Here is a 22021-nt window from a genome sequence, read left to right as displayed (position 1 = left end):
AAGTAGTCTGTCAGGATCAAAGAACTATGGGTTCAACTGGATGCTTGAAAACGCATTCCCTTGTTGGTCACTGGCATTTCACGCTCTCAGATAAATCACCTCCCAGCTTGGCACCTCCATCTCCAAAGAGAGAAGCCTCCTTCCTACCTGCCTCCCTGTGAAGGGGTCCGTGAAGATTCACTGCTGTTTAGAAAGCCCCTACAGACACTCGAGTGAAAATCCCAGTGCATCTGTGGGGTTGCTTTCATCTGCAGGATGGGTCCCAAGTCCTTGCCTCTAGCTCCAGACTGAAATCTCTATGAGACAATTCCTCCTCTGAGCACAGTCAAGTGTAAGCTCCTGCAGAAGAGAATATCTGGTCCTTATTCTGGGCCAACTTCCAGAAATGTAATTTCTTCCTCAGCTGGGACGTTGGGTCCTATGACTCCTTTTCTATTTGACAACTTATTAATCAGAAATCCCCAGCAAACCTGCTCCAGGGAGGCAGGCTGAGCCCCGCCCTTGGCCACACGCCAGTCCAGGTCAGGATTCCAGGAACCGAGTGTTTGTGCCCAGACCAGATGGAGGGCTGGAGGAGGCTCTTGCGAGAAACCTCTGGAGTCACTGGCCCAGGGGTGCAATGGCCCGGGTCAGGGTTGTGGGGTGTCAGGAAGAAACCAATTCAGTGGCAAAGAAAGAAGTATGAACCTGTTACAATCACAGTTCCTTCAGGGCAGCCCCAGGGCAGAGGTCAGCCAGGGTCAGCACCCTGAGAGGTCAGGGAGGCAAGAGTCTGGCAGATTGGAACTGAGGCCAATGGAGGGGCACGGCAGGGGAGAGTTCATGTGAAGAAATAACAGGAAAGCTGTAGGACAACCATGAAGACTGCTGGGCTTTTTTTTTTTTTTTTTTTTTTTTATTCAGTAAGCAGCAAACTAACAAGGCACAGGGTATGGACTTGACTGGGAGCTGGCCTTTGCACTAAGAATCATCACTGTAAGAATCTCTTCCTTTCTCCCTCTTTCCTGGCCCCACGCACAGAAGGGCTGGTGGCCACCAAGCTGGAAAGGGCCTGGGTGGAGGCAGGTAGAGCCAGCAGGAAATGCCTTCCAGAGGTTGAATAAATAGAGGGCAAGAAGGTCCTAGGGTATGGGAGAGTCCCTCAAGGAGAAGGGTTCACTCACCAAAGGGGCCCTTCCTGCCCCATCCCCTGCTCCCATCAACCGGCCCTTCCCTCTGCTCCCCAGAGGGCAGTGTGCAGCTAACACAGGCTGCCCTGCCTCAGTGCTAGGACGCCAGTGATGATGGCTACATATGGCCCTTGACTTCCTGCTGGTGAGACAGCAAAGCAGGGAAGGCACAGAAGGACTGGAGTAACGTGTTCAAGGTCAGACAGCGAGGCCAGGAGCAGGAGTGGGCTGGGAGCGAAAGCAAAACCAAGCGGCTTCCGGAACTTCTGCAGAGTGTAGGTTAAATGCCCTGAGAGGCTCCAGAAGGACTGAACAGTGAGGTTCCCAGAAGGCTCCCAGGGCACCCAGCACTGCGGGCAGGGCAGCAAGTCCTCTTTAGTCCCAGCTGGACTGGAGAGCAGGAAAGATTGTGAGTGAGCAGGAAGTCGGAGCAGCCCTTGGGAAATGAATTTGGGCTCCACCTCCCCACTAAATCTCAAATTCTCCTCATATTTGGGGAAATTGCTGCTCAGTCGCTCAGTCATGTCCAGCTCTCTGCAGCCCCATGGACTAGCCCACCAGGCTCCTCTGTCCATGGGATTTCCCAGGCAAGAATACTAGAGTGGGTTGCTTTGCCCTCCTCCAGGGGATCTTCACCATCCAGGGACCAAACCTACATTTCTTATGTCTCCTGCATGGGCAAGCAGATTCTTTACCACACGCGGTACCGAGAAGTCTGGGTTGGAGAGATTAAAAGGGAAAAAAGGACGAGGCATTTTATTCTTAAATGCTGCCTGGACTCCCTTCTCGGTTAGAGCATCTCTCCCAGGTCCCTGCCCAATGGTGCAGGGCACGCCCCTCTCTCTCACTGACCTGCTTTCATGTCCAGGGTTTCCCGGGCTCCTCATGCAACCTGCCCACCCTCCTGGGGGCTCACTCTTCTTAGATCTGAATCCTCACCGCAGGTACTTCTTTTGGAGAAATAGCTTGATCTCTTTCTGATTACAAGTAAAATATCTGCTAAATGCAAAAAAAAAAAAAAAATGAGGAAGTACATGAACAAAAAAGTCTTTCAAATGATACATCTAGAGAATGAAGAGCTGTTTAGCCATTAAAAAAAGATTGAGGACTTTTGTTACACCTCCGTAGGGACAAGATTCATAGTTGCACAAGAAAATTAAGGTGCTGGACACAATGAAAGCACCCTCCACTTGTGTCAAATTCTCCCAAGGGATGCTCAGCCAACATGAGTTGCTCTCTAGGAGGGGAATGGGGTGGCTTGGAGGAGATTGTTCACTAGTCCTTCAGAGCTTTTGATTTTTATGTCATGTGATTGTATCACTTTTTCAAAGATTAAATACAGATTTGAAAAAGAATAGCTTATTATGCAGTACTCAGTGAAAATCACTCTCTCAAAATATATCTTTCCAAATTTTATTTTCTGTACACACACTCTTCATTTATTTCTATAATACTGAGATCATGCTCGCTCCTTGGAAGAAAAACTAATGACCAATCTAGACAGCATATTAAAAAGCAGAGACATTACTTTGTCAACAAAGGTTCGTCTAGTCATAGCTGTGGTTTTTCTAGTAATCACATTTGGATGTGAGAGTTGGACCATAAAGAAAGCGGAATGCCAAAGAATTGATGCTTTTGAACTGTGGTGTTGGAGAAGACTCTTAAAGAGTCCCTTGGACTGCAAGGAGATCAAACCAGTCCATCCTAAAGGAAATCAGTCCTGAATATTCATTGGGAGGACTGATGCTGAAGCTGAAACTCCAGTACTTTGGCCCCCTGATGCGAACAGCTGACACATTGGAAAAGACCCTGATGCTGGGCAAGATTGAAGGCAGGAGGAGAAGGGGACGACAGAGGATGAGATGGCTGGATGGCATCACTGACTCGATGGACATGAGTTTGAGCAAGCTCTGGGAGTTGGTGATGGACAGGGAGGCCTGGCATGCTGCATGCAGTCCATGGGGTCACAGAGTCAGACACGACTGAGTGGCTGAATTGAACTGATAATGAATTATAATCTGCTTTACCCCTCACTTACTATAGTGTGGATAACCTTCTATACTGGAGTATATAAAGCACACTGTTAGATTAAGTAACTGTAGAGTTATTCTTTATATACTTTTACCATGTTTTTAACTAGTTCCCTGTAATTTTTAACAGTTTTATTGACTTTTACATACTCTAAAATTCTTCTATTTTAACTGTACCATTCAGTGGGTTTTAGTATATAGTCACAGAATTGAGCAAGCATCACTACAATCTAACATCAGAACAGTCTCATCACCCCCAAAAGAAAGCCCATGTCCATCCTTCCTCTTCTCCCAACTGCAGACAACCACTCATCTACTTGCTCCCTACATGGATTTGCCTGTTCTGACATTTCTTATAAATGGGACCATATCGACACAATAGATGGCCTTTTGTGTCTCGCTTCTTTTACTTACTAAACTGTTTTTCAAGTCACATCCCTGTTGCAATATCAATCAGTATTTTATTTTTTTGCTGATGAATAATACTCCATTGTATGGATATTTCACATTTTGTTTGTCCATTCATCAGTTGATGGATATTTGGGGTTTTTCCCCTCTTTTCAGCTCTTAGGAGTAATACGGCTATGAACACTCATATGCAAGTTTTCATGTGAAACCATTTTCAATTCTCCCAGAAGGGGAATGACTGTCATAAAAGACAGCACATTTAACTTTCTGAAGAACTGCCAAGCTGCTGTCCAAAGGGAACCTTCCACTTTGCATTCTCACCTGCAGGATATGTGTGTCTCAATTTCTCCATGTCATCACCAACTCTTGCTATTCTCTGTGGCTTTGGTTATAGCCATTCCTAGTGGATGTGAAGTGGTATGATATTACGATTGATATTTCTCTAATGACTCATCACCACTAAGATGCTGAGCATCTTTTCATGTGCTTGATGGTCATTTGTATATCTTCTCTGGAGAAACATCTACTCAGGTCATTTACTCAGTTTAAAATTAGATTGTCCTTTGATGACTGTGTTGTAAGAGTTCTTATATATTCAGGATTGTGGTTGTTGTTCATCATCAAATCATGTCCAACTTTTCATGACCCCATGGACTGCAGCCCACCAGACTTCCCTGTCCCTCACTGTCTCCTGGAGTTTGCCCAAGTTCATGCCCATTGAGTCGGTAATGCCATCCAACCATCTCATCCTCTGCCACGCTCTTCTCCTCCTGCCCTCAATTTTTCCCAGCATCAGGGTCTTTTCCAATGAGTTGGCTCTTTGCATCACATGGCCAAAGTACTGGAGCTTCAGCTTCAACACCCGTCCTTCCAAAGAGTATTCAGGGTTGATTTCCTTTAAGATTGACAGGTTTGAGCTCCTTGCTTTCCAAGACACTCTCAAAAGTCTTATCCAACAACACAGTTCAAAAGCATCAATTCTTTAGCACTCAGCCTTCATTACGGTCCAACTCTCACATCCATACGTGACTACTGGAAAGCCCATATCTTTGATCATATTCAGGATACAAGTCCCTTATCAAATATATGATCGGAAACTATTTTTTTTCCCATTCTGTGGATTGTCTTCCATTTTAGTAGTATCACTTGAAGGAAAAAATAAGTTTTTACATTAACAAAGTCTAACTGATCTACCTTCACTTTTATGAACTATGCTTTTTGAGTCATGTAAAGAAACCATGTCTAAAAAGTCATGTCTAAAATGCTTGGTTAAGGGATTGGTATAATTTACCAGTGAATCCATATGGGCCTGAATTTTTCTTCGAGGGAAGTTTTAAAATCATGAATTCAGTCTCTCTACTTGTAAGTCTGTTCATAACGCCCATTTCCTCCTGAGTATGTCTTTATGGTTTGTATCTGAGAATTTACTCACTTCACCTTTGCCGTCTAACTTATGGCATATGATGATTCATGTCAGTCCCTTAAAAACCCTTCTGTTTTTGTAAGGTCGATAGTGAAGTCACACTTTCATTCCTGACTTTCGCTCTTCCTTTGTTCCTATTATAGTCCCTGACCATTCCTCTCTCCCTATCCCCGGTGTAGGCCTCGACTGTTCAGAAGGTTCTACCCCATCGATTGCCTTATAAACCAATATAGCTAAGTGCCAGTGGAAAACTGTCTTAGGCCAGCTCAGAAATGCAAAACCAAAACTTCTTGGTGCAACCAAGATGCTGCACCTTCAGCTGGCTCTGCCTCTGGAGGAAGAGAGGACGCCCCGCGGCAGCCGCCTCACCTCTTGCAGAATCTGCCTGGTCAACAGGATGATGAGGGGAGCGCCCGTTGGCCTGAAGTCCTGTCCCAGACATTTCTGACTAGGCTATGAGAGAGCGCTCTGAGCCTGGGGCAACTCGCCTTCCCCAGGCAAGCGTTCCCTGGTTTGATCTTGAGAGTCAAGCTGCCTGGGCTGAAATCCCGTCTTCATCTCCTTCTTCTCCTTCCGTGTGACCTTGGGCAAACTACTCAGTCTCTCTGTTCCTCGTTTCCTCATTTGTAGAACAGAGATAATACTAGTACATAGCTCAGGCAGCTGCTGAAACATATAACACACAGCCAGCCCTTCCAACTGTCCCCGGAAGAGAGTAAGCCCTCAAAAAATGTCTGCACTACGAACAAGTCTGGGGCTTCCCTGATGGTACACTGGTTGAGAATTCACCTGCCAAAGCAGGAGACGCAGGTTTGATCCCTGTTCTGAGAAGATCCCACATGCTGCAGAGCAACTGAGGCCGTGAGCAGCGACTACTACAGCCTGCGTGCCTGGAGCCCATGCTTCACAAGAGAAGTCACCTCAATGAGAAGCTCGTGCCCACAACTAGAAGGTAGCGCCTGTTTATCACAACTAGAGAAAGCCCGTGTGCAGCAATGAAGACCCAGCACAGTCATAAATAAATACACCTTTAAAAAAACAAGTCAGCCCCTTTTGAGTTCAGCCAGCGCTCCCAAGCCTGCCCTCTGCAGCTGTCATCTCTCCCAGCAGCAGGACTCTGCTGGGCTGCCATCCATGCCTCACTCTGTGCCAGGCTGCCCACCACCCCGGGCAGAACGAGGAGATGGGCTGGTGGAATCTGAAAGTGCGGCCGCTGAACTGTGTTGAGGGAGAGACCTGACTGGAGTCAGGAAGATCTGGCCCCGAGGCCTCACTCTGCCACGTGCTCTACATGAGCCTCCATGGAGACGAGTTTCTCAACCTCTGAATGTCGATCTGTTCATCTTTTAAATGGGAATAACAGTACCTACCCCTGTGTCAGGGGAAGATGCAGCTGCTAATCCCTGAGACCTGATAAACACACGGGCTGGCACATGTACTGAGGATTCATTTCAGATCACAAAAAGTGGTCCTTCTGCTGGTACCTTTTCTCCTGTATTGCAAAAGCTTTCTCTCCACCCACATCCGCCTGTTTCAAATAAAGGGCACACCACAGTGTCGCTAAATCAGGTCCTGATCATTGGTGGGAATGTAGACTGATACAACCACCATGGAGAAGAGCAGGGAACTTCCTTTAAAAACTAGGACTACAACTATCATGTGACCCAGAAACCCCACTACTGGGCATAAACCCTGAGAAAAGTGTAATTTAGAAGACACGTACCCCAGCGTTCACTGCAGCACTATTTACAATAGCTAGGACATGGGAGAAACCTAGATGTCCATCGGCAGATGAATGGATAAGGAGGCTGTGGTACATATACACAAGGGAATATTCAGTTCAGTTCAGTTCAGTTCAGTCGCTCAGTCATGTCCGACTCTTTGCCACCCCATGAATTGCAGCACGCCAGGCCTCCCTGTCCATCACCAACTCCCGGAGTTCACTCAGACTCGCATCCATTGAGTCAGTGATGCCATCCAGCCATCTCATCCTCTGTCGTCCCCTTCTTCTCCTGCCCTCAATCCCTCCCAGCATCGAAGTCTTTTCCAATGAGTCAAATCCCTTATGATTATACAGTGGAAGTGAGAAATAGATTTAAGGGCCCAGATCTGGTAGATAGAGTGCCTGATGAACTATGGAATGAGGTTTGTGACATTGTACAGGAGACAGGGATCAAGACCATCCCCATGGAAAAGAAATGCAAAAAAGCAAAATGGCTGTCTGGGGAAGCCTTACAAATAGCTGTGAAAAGAAGAGAAGCGAAAGTCAAGGAGAAAAGGAAAGATATAAGCATCTGAATGCAGAGTTCCAAAGAATAGCAAAAAGAGATAAGAAAGCCTTCTTCAGTGATCAAGGCAAAGAAATAGAGGAAAAGAACAGAATGGGAAAGACTAGAGATCTCTTCAAGAAAATTAGAGATACCAAGGGAACATTTCATGCAAAGATGGGCTCGATAAAGGACAGAAATGGAATATTACTCAGCTATAAAAAGGAATGCATTTGAGTCAGTTCTAATCAGGCAGATGAACCTAGAGCCTATCATACAGAGTGAAGTAAGTCAGAAAGAGAAGGAGCATGTTAATGCATATATATGGAATCTACAAAGACGGTACCGACGGTCCTATGCAGACACAGACATAAAGAATGGATTTTTGGACTCAGTGGGAGGAGAGGGTGGGACGATCTGAGAGAACAGCATTGAGACATATACCATATGTAAAATACATAGCCAGTGGGAGTTTGATGTATGATGCAGGGCACTCAAAGCCGGTGCTGCGTGACAACCTAGAGGGATGGGGTGGGGAGAAAGGTGGAAGGGGGGTTCAGGAGGGAAGGGACACATGTATGCCTATGGCCGACTCATACCAATGTACGGTAAGAGCTATCACAGTATTGTAAAGTAATTATCCTTCAATCAAGAAAAACTTTTTTAAAAGACACACACACACACACACACAAAACAAACCTGGTACTGTTTGAAGCCAAGCAGAGGTGACTTGGATGTGATGTGACCGAGGTTCAGACTGCATCTTGTTTCACCCAGAGTGCCTCCTCTTCAGCTGACGTTTGTGATCTTCATTCCCCTCGCATCCCTGGAGCTCAAGCTGCGAGCTGCAATCAGAACAAGTCTAAGGTTTCCAGTAAACTCAGTCTGTGATTCTTCCACTTACAGTGCCATTAGGGGCTGAGAGACGGAGCATGCTGTGAGGTGGTGCTGACGCCCCTCTCTCCCATCGATGGCCTGGGACCGGGGAAGTGGGACAGGGGGCGAGAGGACCAGTGCTCAAAGGAGAGCCACCTACGGCCCCATAGACAGGGCCTCACAAGGACCACCACTTTGCCTCCACAGAAAAACAGGCATTTTCTTCAGTGTAACCATCTCCAGGAGGCAAAGCAGAGTCTGGAGAGGGCCAGGGGCTGCGGCTCCGCCACTCCTCCAAGCTGGGGCCGAGCGGACTTGGCAGTAGATGCAGTGGGCATGGTTGGCAGCCCCAAGGGGCAAAGGGGCATTCTGTGCCATTTTCACGGAGTCACGTTTCCGACTTGATTGAAAGTGAAATCTTTAATAATGTATAGATTTTCAGTGACTGAAGCCTGGCTCTTGCCAAATCCTAGCATAAAGCATGTTTTTACAGCTGGGATGATAAATCCCTGAAAGACGGCACTTACCATGGAAACGCTGACACAGCCTTTCATTCCGTTCACAGTGATTAAAATCCTCATTTCAATTTGTTTTTCTTTATTTTGAGCTGGCGTCATTTGCAAGCTCCAGGAATACACCTCCCTGCGGTAGAAAACGAAATGCTGCCCTCTGTCAGAAATGAGATGGAACTGTTCTTCACTCACCGGAGGGCCGCAAATCTTGGCTTGGAGAATTGATGGAAATTCAGAGGAGCAGGACTTCATACTAGTCATCTTAACCAGCAAAGAAATTTCTGCAGGACTTAACCTTGTTTCCTAGGTAGAGTGAGGCAGGGAAGGGAAGGCAGCTAATACAGGGTTTGTTATCAAACCAGAGGCCACTGTGAGCAACTGGAGAGTCAGCCCACTGGGGGCTGCTGGGAGCCACCGTAAACTGGGCACCTCAGTCATCCCCCTGGAGATGCAGGCAAGCTCCTCATGGGCTGTGGGCTGCTGTCCATCAATTCTTAGGTACCTCTGGCCTTTCCAGGGAGAGATGCAGTTACTGGCAGCTGGAGAGCAGCCGCAGCTATGGTGAGACCCCAGGGGATACGGGCAGCCTCCAACCTGACTGCTCTCCCCGCTCCCCTCTGCTCCTTTGATTGTCCTTTCAGCTGACCCATTTGCAGGGATATTTTATGCCCTTGGAATTCAAGGGCATTTGTCTTTTGCTTATTCACAGCCTACAGTCTCTGCTGAACGGCTCGGTGATCCTGCCAACCAGATGCCTCCGAATGTCTTTCTCCTTTCCAGATCTCTAGACTGATAATAAAATCCATAATGGACCTGGCCACCCTTCTTAACCAGCCGGTGAGACTGCAGCAGAGCACCTGGTCTGAGAGCTGTCACAGCCGCAAATTTCCTCACAGTCAGCTCCGCAGATCTCCCGAGAACGTGGCCTAGAGGGAATAGGGCGTCTCCCCATTCTGCAGGCACAGTGTTTTGGAAAAGCATTTTCCAGAATGCGTCCTACAGACAGTGGGCAGGGATACTCCTCATGAGAGGGGTTCAGAGATCCAGTACTGTTGGTTACACTGCTGAGAACAGCCCTCTCTTCAGGGTCAAACTACCCACCAGCATCTTAAAGACTCTGAGAAGTATTACAGGGAAGAAATCCAATTAGCTTTGTTTAACTCTACGTTTTCCAACTTACTTCATCACTAGACCTCTTCCTGGTGGAAAATCTATTGCCATCCTCTGGCACTTCAGGTTGTGCTACACATAAAATGCCTTTATGTGTCTTTTTTTCCTTTATCTTACTGATTTTTTCAATGTTTTTGTTATACAAGCAGTACATGTTCATTGTTAAAAAAAAAAACCTTGAAATATGCAAATAAGCAAAAAGGAGAGGGGGGTGGGCACTGAGGCATAATCCTGTGGACTTTAGGGTTCTTTTCCAGTGGTGTTCCTTTGTGGAAAAGGGGTTTTGTTGTAGCAAGAGTCAATCTGCACTTCCTGGACTATGTTCAGCTCCATGACTCCTGATTCTAAGTAGCAGGTTTCTTTCTTTCTTTTTTTTCTTTTAAAGCACATATTTCAGCCAAAACAATGGCCACAGAATTGTTCTGAATGAGTTCCAAAACCTCCAGCGGAGGAAAATTCCTTTACCATATGTTGCACCTTTCATAGGGAATGGCAGGCTAAGAAAATCAACAAATTGGGAGGAAGAGAAAAAAATGCTAGACAGTGATTTCTCAGCTTCGTAAAAATATTTCTGATAATAAAGACCTCCATAAAATACACCCCAGAATTAGAAAGTTTATTTCTGGAATACGGACTCCAAGGTGACTTTTACTTTCTTTGCTGTTGTAAAAGCATAACTTAAAAGTATTTTTTAAAATACCCTCCCAGGCTTGCCTGGTGGCCAGCGGTAAAGAATCCGCCCGTCAATGCAGGAGGCACAGGTTGGATCCCTGGTCCAGAGAGATCCCACATGCCGCAGAGCAATGAGTCCCTGTGCCTCAACTGCTGAGCCTGCGCTCTAGAGCCCGGGAACCGCAGCTCCTGAGCCCATGTGCTCTAGCGCCCGGGAGCCGCGGCTCCTGAGCCCATGTGCTCTAGAGCCCAGGAGCCGCGGCTACTGAGCCTGGGCTTGGGAGCTGCAGCTACCGAGCCTGTGCTCTAGAGCCCGGGAACCACGGCTACTGAGCCCATGTGCTCTAGAGCCCGGGAGCCGCGGCTCCTGAGCCTGAGCTCTAGAGCCCGGGAGCCGCGGCTCCTGAGCCCATGTGCTCTAGAGCCGGGGAACCGCAGCTAGTGAGCCTGGGCTTGGGAGCTGCAGCTACTGAGCCCATGTGCTCTAGAGCCCGGGAGCCGCGGCTACTGAGCCTGGGCTTGGGAGCTGCAGCTACTGAGCCCATGTGCTCTAGAGCCCGGGAGCCGCGGCTCCTGAGCCTGAGCTCTAGAGCCCGGGAACCGCAGCTAGTGAGCCTGTGCTCTAGAGCCCGGGAGCCGCGGCTCCTGAGCCCATGTGCTCTAGAGGCTGTGCTCCGCAACAAGAGAAGCCACCGAAGTGAGAAGCCCGCACACTACAACAACGAGGAGCCCTGACTCACTGCAACTAGAGAAAAATCTACACAGCAAAGAAGACCCAGCACAGCCAAAACTAAATAAATACATACATATTAAAGAAAAAAAAATATTCTCCTTACACACACAAGGCCACTGTCAGTGAGTATTAGAGTGGAGAGGCTAAGTCTGGTACTTAGGAGGGGCAGTTTCTTGGGGTGGGTGGCCGCTCACGTCTCTCTCACCTGAGAAGCGGCAGGCTTGCTCCAGGTGGCATCAGGTCCTTTTCCTTCAGATGCAATGAGTCATGTTTGGGGTTTATGGGTGATGCAGGATGAAGCAGAGACCTAGCTGGTTGCACTGACCTGCAGAGCAGCCCTGGGAGAGAAGTGCCTTTATTACCCCTTTTCACAAATGCTCCCTGAACATGTGAGCTCATTTCTACCCTAGAGCTTTGCGATGGCTGTTCCCTTAGCCTGGGATAATCATCTTTCAGATCTGAGCTCAGAGAGGGTCTGTGAGGAACCCAAGAGCACCCAGCACAGGGCTTGAGCCAATGTCTGCCTGACTGCCAGTCTCACAAGCCTAAGCTGAGCTCCCAATGTATTTTCAGATGGTTACTGTTGGGAAGAAAAAAAATCCCTGCTCTAAGTTTGACACAGAAGGCCAGGTGCTATCTGACGCCATGGGGAGACATCTAGTGTCTAACTCCAGATCTCCTTTTTATTTCTTTTTCTTTTATTTCTAGGCAGCGCCCTGCAACATGCAGGATCTTAGTTCCTGGACCAGGGATCAAACCCTCGCTCCCTGCAATGAAAGTGCAGTCTTAACCACTGGACCACCAGGGAAGTTTTAACCTCCTTTTTAAAAGAATGGTTTGTCTGGAAGGCTAAGGACAATTCTGACTCTATCTTTCAGTGGCTGGAAGGCTGTTCTGGGGGTACAAGCTCCGTGTGCACACTCAGAAGCCACAGCTGCCCCCCAGCTTACTGCCTGCCTCCTTTGCCCTCTCAGAGCAAGGGCCAGCCATTCCTCTAGGCTCTGCAGCCACACTGCACAGGCTGCTGGCCCAGAGGGAGTCCACCAGGCACCATCCCCCAGCGACAGCCATTCCCCACCCAGTGCCCACTGAGTGCCAACCCTGTGCCATGCTGGGTCCACAGCTGAGCCTGAAGCATACCATTCTTCTGTCCTGGGAGACAGGACTAGAGAACACGTATTCAGGAGAGGAAATGCCTTCATCTGCCTCATGCTCTCATCTCACCTCTCCATGGCCCTCCCTGACCCCTGTCATTCTCAAACCCCCCTGTTGCTTTTTCTTCCTGGCATGTACCACTCCCTAGGGTTATACTCTCTTCCTCTTTTCTTCAAGAAAGGTGGACATGTGATTCGTCTTGCTCCGCTGGATCCCCTGGCACCCCGAACACCACCTGGCAGAAACCAATGCTCTGTAAAGCCTGTTGGTCGAATGTTTACCTGCTATCTCAACCGGATGCATGTGTATGTGAGCATCAGGAGGCCAGGTAGGGCCAGGCGGCACTCAGGCTCTGCGGGCATCACTGACTTCCCCCCTCACATCACTCACGTTCTGCTTGTGGACCTGTTCCTGGATCCCTGCTTTGTCTCGGCCTGGGAGACACACTTAACTACAGCCAGTCTTTTATGGGGTCAACGACGTATAGTCACAGTTTTAAAGCTCCTTGTGTGAGTGTTCAGTACCCATCTTGGGTGGGTGATACCCAAGGCCCCCACATCAGCATTTAAACACAGAAAGCTCTTCTTTTTTCCCTTTTACTCCTGCCAAGTCCTGCCACCTTGGGGCTGCTGTTGCCCACAATTTAGAACCACCACTTCAGAAGGAAGTATAGCCTTAACTGGCCTGATGCAGCTCTAACTCTTTGGTGTCAGAGGGAAGGTGGCCAGAGATTGCATTTCACCCTCAGCATTCCATAGACTATGAAGATTTCATTTTACCTCCAAGACAAGCCAGGCACGGCCTGAGGGTCAGAGACTTGCCCGTGAGGCTGGATTTCAAAGGAGAAAGGCAGGGTTCATGACTGAGAGTGGAGGAGACCTGTGGCCACTCAGAGAAGGACAAGGACCTTGCGATCTTACCCTTCAGGATGTCAGCTTGGTTTCCTAAAAGATGTGGAGCTGAGCAGTGATACATCTTCAGGAGCTTCTGTCCCATTCATTCTCCCTGTGTCTCTTGACTCTAGAAGCATCTGAGGCTAGACTCTCGTCCTGAGAGGTAAGAAACCAGGTTTCTAGTTGTCCTCTCAGTCTTCTTCTGGGGCCTAGATTCCTTAGAATCCAGCGAATTTGGGATGATAAACAGCTACAATAGTGATAGCCAAAATCACATGTCTGACTGTGGACAAGTTTCTGCAGTTAGACCCTAAGGGTGTCTTCTCAGGAGCAGCCCGTTTCCCAGATGTGCAGGTGAGGATGGGCCACGGAGATCATCTGTGACTGTAGACAAGGAAGCTCAAGTCCATTAACATGCCCTAAGTCTTACCCCATCCCCGTGGGCCTCAGTTTCTTTATCTGAACAAAATTACCCCTTCAGGCTCTGCTACCCTCCCACTTGAAACCTGTCCAAGACAACTCATCCTCTGAAGAATAAGTCTTTTTGTTGTTCATTCGCTCAGTTGTGTCTGACTCTTTGCGACCCCATGGACAGCAGCATGCCAGGCTTCCCTGTCCTCTGGGAGAGGTAACATCTCCCAGAGTTTGCTCAAACTCATGTCCCCTGAGTTGGTGATGCCATCCAACCATCTCATCCTCTGTCATCTCCTTCTCTTCCTGCCTTCAATCTTTCCCAGCATCATGGTCTTTTCCAGTGAGTCAGCTCTTCACATCAGGTGGCCAAAGTATTGGAGCTTCAGCTTCAGCATCAGTCCTTCCAAGGAATATTCAGGATTGATTGACTTTAGGATGGACTGGTTGCCTCTCCTTGCAGTCCAAAGAATAAGCCTCGAGTTGCAGTGGTTGTAGTTCCACGGGATGCCAGGAGAGGGCAGCAGGCAGTAAGTGACGGTGCTGCTGGAATTCAGGTGAAGAAGGACCGTGACACAGACAAGGATTTCCAGAGGAAAAGGGGGTAGGGCTGTGGCCACCACAGCTCTGACTGCTTCTTGCCACGACGTGAGCTGGCGCGCCTCCCAAACTGCTGTGTGCTCTGATACCAGAGGACCCCTATCCCTATGGGGTCCGAGGTCCTTGCTGCCTGTAGGGTCACCTGGATTCCAGGCCTCCTGCCTGTGTCAGTCCCGGAAGGCAGTGTGCCCCCTAGCTTCAAGGAGGGCGCCTCAGGGCTTGTCCTCAGCTGTTGACTCTGTGTCTCCTTTCTGGAAGCTGGAAGCGACTTCACAGATAAACCCCCAGAGCTCTGTGCTCCTCCCACACCTCGTGCTCTGGGTTTCGACAAGCAGACCCTGGGCTCAGTGTTACAAACATTACATCTTTGCTCGCATCCCTTGCCTGCACTTCCTAACAGGGCCAGGGGCCCGCTCATCTACAATCCGCTGCGTGCTGCCCTTTCTCCTCGGGGGCTCCTTGCCCTTCTGTTCCCTGTAACACACTGGGTCTTGGCTCTCTCCTCCACTGGGCTGCGAGTGTCCTAAGGGCAGGGAGGCTGTCCTGCCCGTCTTTTCAGCATCGGTGCCTCTGCCCGTGCCGGGCATGTGGTTTGCGGATAAGTGGGTGAGCGGGCAGGCGCTGCCTTGAGAACATGTGGTCCACAGAATCTCACTACATCCCTGTCACTTTCCAAGGCTGAGAGGCCCCTTCTCAGACTCAGCACAGCTCCTGGAATTCTCCTGTATACCTGGGCCCAGTGGCATACCTGCTCTTTCAGTCTTTGCTACCTGCCATCACTCCGTCCCTTGGGGACTTATGGAGTCTCCTTCTGTCTCAATGATCAGTTCAGCCTCCTCTCATCACCTCTGCAGGCAAGTTGGCATGAGAAGTAGGACAACAGGCTTAGGCAGGCATGGCTACTGGACCATTCATCTTTTATCCTGTTTCTTAGGGCTACCGTAAAAATGTGCCTCAAACTGGGTGGCATAAAAAACAGAAATTCAAAGTTCTGGAAGCTAGAATTCCAAATTCAAAGTGTTAGTAGGGTGCATTCCTTCTGAAGGCTCTGAGAGTGAGCCTGTGCCTCCCTCCCAGCTTCTGGTGGTTGCTGGCAATCTTGGCTTCTGGAAGTATCACTCCGGTCTCTGTCTCTGTCTTCACTTAGACTTCTCCCCTCCATGTCTGTGTATCTAAATCTCTCTCTCTCTCTGTTCTCTTATAGTAACACTAGACTTTGGCCTACTTTTGTGGGCTATGGGTCCAATGACCATTTAATATTCAGACCACTCTGTGGTACAGTTTGGCCAGCTCGGTGTATCTGGTGACATTGGTGGGGGGGTGGGGGGGGGTGGGGGGTGCCCACGGATGCTGTCTGAGGGACTGGAGGAGCTATCTCGGGCTCAGCCACCTGCTGCCTCTAGTCAGGGGAAGGGTTTCTCCAGCCTGCAGGGACAAAGATTGCTTTCTGACTCATATGTCCATTTTTAGTAACGCTAAAATCAGTGGATTCAGGTGTTAGCAACCCAATCTGTATCTTAGAAAGTTCCTTGCCAACGTTTCACCCAATGGTTTCAGCATCTGTTAATGATTGGTACCTAAGTACATCACTTTAACTAAGTGTATCCTTCCACCTGCATCCATGAGCTGGAATTCTCTAAAAAGAACTTTCATCAGCACTATTTGGTTACCCTGAGGAACAGTCCACGCAGGTGAGACAGGACAAATGCTTTGATTCTTCCCCTTTCTTTGTTGGGATCCAACATTTGAATGTTAGCAACATTAAAAGACTGACCAGTAAAGTTTTTTTCTGTTTATGTATCATTATAAATTGATGGATTTTAATCCAGTTCACTGTAATTTCAGCCCATGGCATTGATTTCTTATTTAAGACTGTTCCATTTTTAGCCAGTGGGAGACCTTCGAGTTGACCCCTGGATGCCTCTGATGTAATTCCATTGGTATCTGATGGCTTCTTCCTTTTCCAGCATAACCACATGCCCCAGGACATATGGGACAGTTTCTGCCTCAGGTGTGGAATCAACTGTTTCTCAAGGAGCCTGGACTCCTTAAAGTGAGAAATAGTATCTGGAAACAACAGTTCAGGCATGAAGGCCCATGGACAAGAGGAGCCTGGTGGGATACAGCCCATGGGGTCGCAAAGAGTCAGACAGGACTGAGCGCACACATCAACCTTAACAGCAAACCAAGCCAGGGAAACACATGCTTCTTCTTCAAAAGAAACAAAAGAAATAATGAGTTCCTGATATTTTCTATTTAAATTTAGGATCACAGTGCTTCTCCACTATTTCTTTGGGTGCATCTCTTTCCTGCTCCCCGCTCCCCACCCCCTGCTTTTTAGGTCTCTCTGATTTGGGTTGAATCAACTTAACACCCCAATTCAAGTGGGTTCAGATGGATCCCTTACTCCCCTCATCTTATGTTCCCACCCAGGCACCTTCCAGCTCTGAAATGTAACAAGTCTGATATTTCCCCCACTAAAGCTAATGTGCAGAAATACGATGGACTTGAGGGGATGTGGTGAAAATCTCCCTACCCAGGACCAGCTTAAGGTCATCGGGCCACTGGACTCCATAATGCCAGCCATGCCCTGCAAACACTCCCAGCCTGCCCAGGAAATCGCTCCTGGCAGAAACACTTCCCCAGGGACATGAAAAGCAAACGTAATTAAATGAGAAGGGTAGTTAAGAAGGAATCACCGGTGATCCCATTTCTGATTGTCCCCTGAGACTAAGCGGAGTGTTTGTTTTTCCATTCTTTTTTAAAAATCTGATCCAGGTTAAATTATGTTCCATGGTAACTTGCATCAATGGCGTTGTCATGGTTACAGGTGAACCTGAAAGCGAGCTGTGACAGTGAGCCCGGGCTCTGGGCTCTTGGAGCCCCTGTCTTAAAGAGACATCCATTTGCCTTCTAGTCCAGGCTAGAAAAGTAATGAGAATGTGTGCCGTTTCTCAGCGAGGCCAGCCTGCGGACTGATGCAGGCCAGGGAAAGGTGGAACCACAGGTTCTTCAAATAAACACTCTCCTCCAGCAGCCTGAGTCGGGTCCCAGGACACCTCACACAAATTCCCCACACTTTCATCTGCTCACGCACCGGGAACAGGAGAATCATGGCGTGAGCAACTCTCTGATGGAGAAGCCATGAGCCACTCCCAGGAATTCCCCTTAGATGAAAGGTAAGGAGCATATCTCCCTTCGTCTTTGGCAGTGCTATCTAACAGAAATAAAATGCGAGCCACCAACGTGATCCACACATGTCAGTTCACATTTCCTAGGAGTCACATTTTTAAAATGCTACAAGAAACAGATAAACTTAATTTTAATAATTTAAACTTAACTCACTGTATCCAAAAATACCATTTCAACATGTAACTAATATAGAAATTAATGGGATATTTTATACTGTTTTTTTCATACTAAATCCTTGAATTCCGGTGTGTATTTCTCAATTCAGATGCTAAATTCTGATTGAAAATACTTGATCTACATTGAGATTTCATAAAATTTACAGTTGAAATGGTCAAGTCACATACTTGTTAACCCAAGCATACTTCAGTTTTTCAATTAAAAAACTGAGTATGTTTTACTACAATGAGGTACCACCTCACATCAGTTATTAAAAAATCTGCAAATAACAAATGCTAGAGAAGGCATGGAGAAAAGGGAGCCCTCCTATACTGTTCCTGGGAATGTAAACTGGTAACATCATTATGGAGAACACCATGGAGGTCCCTCAAAAAACTAAAAATAGAAATGCCATATGATCCAGCAATCCCACTCCTGGCCATATACTTAGACAAAACTATAATTCAAAAAGACACATACAACTCAATGTTCATAGCAGCACTGTTCACAATATCCAAGAAATGGAAGCAATGTAAACGTCCATCAACAGGTGAATGGATAAAGATGATATGATATGGTAGTAAAAGATTATTACTCAGTCATAAAAAAAAGAATGAAATGTGCCATTTGCAGCAACATGAATGGACCTGGAGATTATCAGACTAAGTGAAGTCAGTCAGAAAGAGAGAGACAAATGCCAAATCTAAAATACGACACAAATGACCTTATCTACAAAACAGTTAACAGACTCACAGAGAGCAGACTTGTGGCTGCTGAGGGGGAAGCGGGTAGAGGAAGGATGGATTGAGAATCTGGGATTCTCAGATGCAAACTGCTGTATCAGGTTGGCCCAAAAGTTCATTTGAGACTTTCCATAAGATGATATGGAAAACCCTGCAAACTAACATTTTGGCCAACACACTACCTAGACTGGACAAGCAGCAAGGTCCTGCTGAGTAGCACAGGCAACTGTATTCAGAAGCCTGTGATAAACCACGATGGAAAAGAATATGAAAAAGAATGTTCCTATGTGCTTAAGTGAAGCACTTTGCTGTACAGCAGAAATTAACACAGCATAGTAAACCAACTAGGCTCCAACATAATAATTTTTTAAAAAACAAATTGAGTATGTTTTAAATCTTAAGCTTTTCTTTTTTTTTTAGTTCTACCCGTTTATTGCTACCAACCCACCTCCCTCCACCCTCCTCATGCACGCGTGCCTGCTCAGTCATGTAACACTGTGGACTGCAGCTTGCCAGCCTCCTCGGTCCATGGACTTTTCCAGGCAAGAATACTGGAGTGGGTCGTCCTTTCCTTCTCCATAAATCTTCAGTTTAAATGAACTAAAATGAAAGAAGATCTGAAGTCTTGCCACCTTGAAAGTGCTCGGCAGCCACACGTGGCTGGCGCTACCACATGGGACAGCAGGGATTCAAGATGGTGACTCAGCGTGGTCCTGAGGCCAGCAGCATCAGCGTCACCAGGGAGGTTATTAGAAATGTGTCTGGGATCTGCCGCAGAGGCAGTGATGCAGATCCTGCACTCTTGCACACTCCCCAGATCAGTCTCAAAGCACGTTAGTTTGGGAAGCTCTGTTAAAAGGATAAAGTCAAAACTCTTGATTTGGTTTTCAAGACCCCTGCCTCCTTTTCTACTCTCGTCTCCCCAGCCCTCAAGCCCTAACCCCCATCAAGCCTTCAGAGGAAACAGTAGACACTGATCCAACACCTTGATTACAGTCTTGTAAGACATCCTGAGTCAGAAGCAGCCAGCTGAGCTGCATCCAGATTCCTGACCCACCGAAACAATGAGACAATGAATGGTTGTTGTTTGGAGTTGTTAAATTTAGGGGTACCTTGATATGCAGATAATGAATACAGCAGGCGGTGTGAGGGCCCCTGTCTACTTATCCAGCCCCATCACCCCCAACTTTTATCCTGTGGTCCTGCCTTAACAAGCTTTCCCATTTCCTAACAACCTCTTTGCTCTGACTCGTTGGCAGGTTTCTACATTCTCTGTTCCTTCTGCCCAATACACAACCACCCCCAGCTGCCTTCATCAGTCCAATTCCTACTCATTCTTCAGCGCTCAGCTTAAATATCACTTCCTAAAGGAGTCGTCTGAGCCCGTCCCTGAGCTCCCGGGCTGGGTGAGGGCCATCATGGTGCCCACCACACCCTGAGTTGTATTTGCTTATTCAAGTGTCTGTAAACAGACCCCAGTAGACAGTGACTCCCACCACGGCAGGGACCAGGTCTGTCCAGCTCACCACTGCACCGAACGCCCTGAAGCAGGGACAGGGCCTGGCAAATAGAAAACAGTCAATAAATATTGGTCGAGTATTATTGAAAACTAGGAAAAAGAGACTGAGAAACTAAGGACTGGATGGCAGAGGGTGGGCTGGAGTCACTGGCCCCAGGACAGTAATGAAAACCACAAGCAAGGAGACAGAAGTTCAAAACGTCTCTGGGGTGGAGTTTAGGAGATAGGAGTTCACAGGGTGTAGTTGTTAGAAAGGCAGTTGAAACTGTCCTCTGCGGTTCAGAGAGAAAAGGGAGTTTCTTTCCATGGATCCCCAGAAGTGAGAGAGGATATAGCCTAGGCCTGGTGTGGAAGCAAGAAGAACTAGGAAGAAAAGGGGAAGATGCAAGATCTGGGTGCTTAGTTTGATCAGATTGAGGGGAAGAAGGTTGTGGAGCTGAAGCTGTGGGCTACTGTCCTTTGTTCTGAATACCTGCTTCCTGGGGTCCCATTCCTTCTCCTAACCCTGCAACACTGGAACCTCCTCCTGAATCTCTCCAGAGATTCTGAACCACATGGAAAGAAGACAGGGAGAGTGAAAGATATCTGGGGACATCAAAAAAATAGAGAAAACGAGAGAGATCCGTACAGATGCTGCCGGAGATGCGGATCCACTGAGATTGCTGGCTGGTGGGCGGGGGGATGGACTTCTATTTTCACAGAATTTTCCAATAATTAAGAAACACAGACTGCAAGCAGTCACTACTGAAAGTCGAAATGCTGAAGGAGAGCAAGATATTTGTGTACCCTGATCCGTAAATGCTGTGTGCACATCGATGAGCACAAACAATCCTGTACAGGCAGCAAAGCACCAGCTGGCAGGAAACGGGTGACTCACCGTTCTTGACGCTGAGCCACAGCAAAAGACGTCCAGCTTTTCTTCAGCGTAGATTTTCTACCTTGACTGGATCTCATTTGATTTTTATGTTGCTGCAGATCAAATCACATGGTAACTTACCACTCATAATTTGCATAATTGATTTCATATCGATTTTACCCCACCTTCGTGCAATCAGAGTTGTGTTTGTCTTCTAGGAAGTTGCCCCCACCCTGCACAGCTCCTTCCCTCTCCCAGTCTTGCACAAAGTCCCAAACACTTAAGTCAAAGGAAAATCAATCTGCCTGGAAGGAAGTGAGATAGGGAGTCAGGAGGAAATTGATGAAAACACAGGAGGACAATAAGCCACCTTGTAACTGCTGCACTATTTTCTTGGTTATTAAAAAAAAATCATCATCTCCTTTAACAGGCCTGTGCTGCTCTGCAGAGAGCAGGTTAAAGGAAAGAAGGCATAGGAAAGGCCATGGACCTCAGGAAAAAGCCTCTGGACAAGCCATTTCTTTCTTCAACCATCTGTCCCTGGTGATGCCAGCTGAAAGAAACCCCAGAGAAACCAGAGTGGAAACCCAGCAGGGGCCCATCCATTTCTGTTTCATTTGCCCATATAACGCAGGTCTCATCCTTGGCAGCACATTGGAAACATCTGGAAACCTTGGGAGAGGGAAATGGTATCAGTGATCCCAGCCCAGAGCAGTCAAATCAGAATGAGGAGAGGATCCAGGTACAGGTATTTTAAAACGTTGGACAAGTGGTTCTCAAACTTAAAGAATCACCCAACAAATTTGTTTAAAAAAAAAAAAAAGAGGAATGTTTAGCAGAGCCTCTGATTCAGTAGCTCTGCAATGAGGCCCAAGTTCCCAGAGCTGCTAATGCTGCTGCTTGAGGACAACTCATTGAGAACCACACTCAGAAAGACACTTCCACTGTCCAGTGCCTTCTCCCTCTGGCCTCGCCTTGACCCTCACCTCCACCTCCCCCTCTGTTTTTGTGGTTACATGCTCCTGATCCCTGGCTTCTCCCTGGATCTGATTATAATGTGACTTCCCCAGTTTAATCCTCAGCACACCCTCCTGGACATGGGTTTATACTCACTCCTCTTTCTCTTCCGTTAGCCCTGACCTCACTGGACCCCAGCCCAACTCAGGGATACTCTTCTGTTATCAGCCCACATGACTGGAGCTGCTACTGTGGTTGCACAGATCCCCACAATGGGAA

General features: G+C 47.7%; 1 long non-coding RNA gene across 1 annotated transcript in view; it reads right to left on the bottom strand.

Moving 5' to 3' along the window:
* Window positions 1-20865, bottom strand: part of LOC105603397 (uncharacterized) — a 65922-nt gene extending 45057 nt beyond the window's left edge. The window contains exons 1-3 of the long non-coding RNA XR_009597390.1: window positions 8701-20865; window positions 7997-8142; window positions 2022-2168 (exon numbers count right to left, since the gene is read on the bottom strand). This is a non-coding gene — a long non-coding RNA (uncharacterized LOC105603397). The remainder of the gene's footprint in view (window positions 1-2021; window positions 2169-7996; window positions 8143-8700) is intronic.
* Window positions 20866-22021: the final 1156 nt, after the last annotated feature.

Source organism: Ovis aries, chromosome 19, assembly GCF_016772045.2.
Source record: "Ovis aries strain OAR_USU_Benz2616 breed Rambouillet chromosome 19, ARS-UI_Ramb_v3.0, whole genome shotgun sequence".
NCBI classification, from domain to species: Eukaryota; Metazoa; Chordata; class Mammalia; order Artiodactyla; family Bovidae; genus Ovis; species Ovis aries.
Note: the sequence above shows the minus strand (reverse complement) of the source record. Positions and strands in the feature narration are given on the sequence as shown.